The following is a 3,456-nucleotide window of genomic DNA, read 5'->3' on the forward strand; positions in this document are numbered from 1 at the left end:
AGAATGGAATTATCTTTTTGTACAGCTATTTAATAGAGATTCAATCCGCGAATATTTATTTTGAACATACAGTTTCTTTGATAACCTCAGGACATATTTATTAACCAAAATATAAACGATAAAATATAAACGATATCAATGCGCAAAAGATTCGATAAGAAAGAAGAAAATGAAATATTGTTTTATTAAATATTTACAATAATCTCAAGTCTCAGTAAAAATTTTTCTTCCATTATTAGCCATTGGCTATTCAATCATACTGTACATTTGTATTTCCTAATTAATTTACGCAATTTTAATGAATGAGTATATGAAATGATCATAACGTATTATTATCTTATTTGCATATCTCTGTTAAAATGTTGAAGTATAACTATTTAATAGAGTATCCTTACAGCACAAACATAGAGAAAATGAATAAGCGAGTTAAGTAATTCAAATCAAATAGTAGGGTGAAGATACAGAAGATTGCAGGAGCGGTAAGTGACTCGTTTATTCTTCCTCGCGTTGGTCGGCGTAATGATCGGGTGGTTCATGAGACGAGCATTTCTGAATAGGGTGGATTTTTCTCAACTCTCTGATGAGAGAGAAATGTCGTGGAAGGCAATAACGAGTAAGAAAGTAAGAAATGACTGCATGATAACAACCGGACTATCTGGATTATAATGACTATCATGTATTATCCGTCAAATCAAGACGGACTTTCATATTTTGTTAACTCAGTGGTTCTATTTAATATTGTATCATTGAACGTGATTTTAAATTTATTACATGCCGGAATACTTGGATGATAGGTCGCAAAATTTTAATCACTATTAATGAGATTAACAGAGGATACGTGTTTCGATTTTGCATCGGCATTTTTATCTTAACCCTCATGAACATAAATTTTTTAAAAGCATGAATTTTTTAATAAACATTCTATGATCGTCTTTAACTGCTTTAAATTCGATTTTTTTCTAGAAAAATATCGTGGATTGAAGAATTTGTAATGATTAGAAATAAAAGCTTTTTCGAGAACTAACTTTTTATTATTACTATGAATATAGAGGAGACCAGGATTCGTTGATACGAGAAAGAAATTGGTATTGCGTTTCATTCATATATTTATGACGAAAGAAATAATGGAAAAATTATCTCTTTTATAACTTAAATGCTTTTCCCTAAGTTTTATTTAAATCAAGTATTACAAAAAAAGTAATATAAAAAAGTATGTAAGTATTATGAAAGAAGTATATAAGTATTACATTAAAAAAGTACAACAGAATAAGTATTACGTAGAAAAAGAGAAAATCTGATTTAAGAGGAGGCAAGTAAATTTTCGAGTGTTTCATAATTTTATATGAATGTTCTTCAGCTTGAGAAAGTAAATCTAAGTGATATATTACAGGAAAAGTTACAAGAATAGTTTCTGTTACTATATTTGACATATTATTTTGAATAATAACAGTTTGTTATAATGAAATGTTTGAAATTAGACGTATGTAGGAGTAGGATAAATTGGCATTATTATCATATTTTTTAAAAAAAAACTTTAGTTTGACTTGTTATTACCGCGCATGTGAAAAGTGTGTAAACACTTTAGTCGCAACTTTACTTTGAAAACGTTTTACATTTAATATTTCTATTTTAAAGTAAGCTAAGTACAATTAAAACAATTTATATTTGTTTTTTTGTAACAATGTTTGATCATTATACAATAATTTTAAAATACGCAATCTTTAGAAGTACATATCCGCAATTTGTTTTTATTTCTATTAATTTAATGCGGAGTTTTCATTAATTTAATATCATCGTATAATTTACACTATTATTTATATATTTATATATATATATATATATAGTGTAAATTATACGATAAACTCCATACTAAATATATGTATATATATATATATATATATATATATATGTATATATATATATATATATGTATATATATATATGTATATATGTATGTATATATACACATCAATTTACTTATCAGGGCAAACTGACTACAACGTAGTATGTTTATATTTCACTTATTGCAAAAAAATTATATAGTATACAAAATTGTTCTGACACAAAACTATAGAAGAAAATTCTGTATATCATATTAATGCATTTTTAATCGTAATAATTAGTTGTTTGAAAGGTCTAATGGGGGAAAATGTGGCAACTGTACCAACAAATTCTGGTTTCCTCTATTATGAAACAGAACGAATAAATATTTCTCTTGTAGCGGAAATATTAAAATAAAAATACAAAATTTTTTTTCATTAATCGCGAAATGAAAAAATTCGTAAATTATTGGTGGACATTGTCGATTGCTATGACTATTATTATTGTCCGTTTAGGATTAACAGTAATACGTTTCGCGTATATTCATATTGAGCGAAAATATATTGCTTGCCGCGGAAAGATATTGCATTGCTGAGAGTGCACTAATAGTGGCTCGAGTTAAGTACAGTGCTTTTACCCGCATTAATATGCAAATGTAGATTCAGATATAAATCTTGAGGGCATCACAACTGTCTAAGTACTTTAATTTTTCATTCAGAAGGTGCGCCGATGTAAATTACTCGTTTGCCTGTGCTATTTTTGTCATACGTGAGGTGTATTTATTTTTCCAGAATAGTCGATTATTAGAGCATTTCGACAGCTTGAAGAACAAGGATTGTCTGTGCTCGCAAAGATATTGTTGTGAAGCATCTATCTTCAACATTATCTTCTTCTTAAGATCGCAGAATCGCAAATTGAATAGAGCAAATAGAAAAAAATGTTTCAAAAGCTAGAAGCTATACAAACATTAATCGTTGTGAAACTTACCTTTGTAATTTTGCACAAACTCACACACATACACGCTCTTAACGAACAATATTAAAAATAATAATAAATAAGAGAAAGAGTACAATGATCGAAAAGATCTTATTGATTAATTAATGACTATTACTTCCGCTGCGCATGCATTATGAGAAAGAATTAAAACACGAGATGCGTCTCATAAGTCCATACGCTACCAATATGATGCACTATTTTCCATGTATGGTATCGCAGGTAAAAAATTGGTGAAGTCGAAAAGATCGATGATATAGGCAAAAAAAATGGAAGACAAGAAATGTCAAAGCATGCGTGACTTATGACTTACGACTTAAGAGTTCATATTTTATTTTTAAAAAAAGAAGAAAAGAGAGAAAGACAGAAAGAGAGAGAGAGAGAGAGAGAGAGAGAGAGAAAGAGAGAGACGAATAAAGTGGTGAAAATGGCAGTAGTGACAAACTGATATATGTATCCAATGATTCGCTAAGAGATATAAAGAAGTAGTAATAGTAGAAGTATAGAAGAATAAGAAAAATTCGAGCGTAAAGAATAAAATATGAAGGCAAAAAATAAGACAAAGAGTTAATGTACCCTATTGTTCATAGGTCTGCAATGGTGATCGCCCGGCAGTCCCGACAATAGTCCAATCCCTACCAA

Source organism: Acromyrmex echinatior, chromosome 1 (assembly GCF_024713525.1).
Source record: "Acromyrmex echinatior isolate Ae372 chromosome 1, ASM2471352v2, whole genome shotgun sequence".
Classification (NCBI taxonomy): domain Eukaryota; kingdom Metazoa; phylum Arthropoda; class Insecta; order Hymenoptera; family Formicidae; genus Acromyrmex; species Acromyrmex echinatior.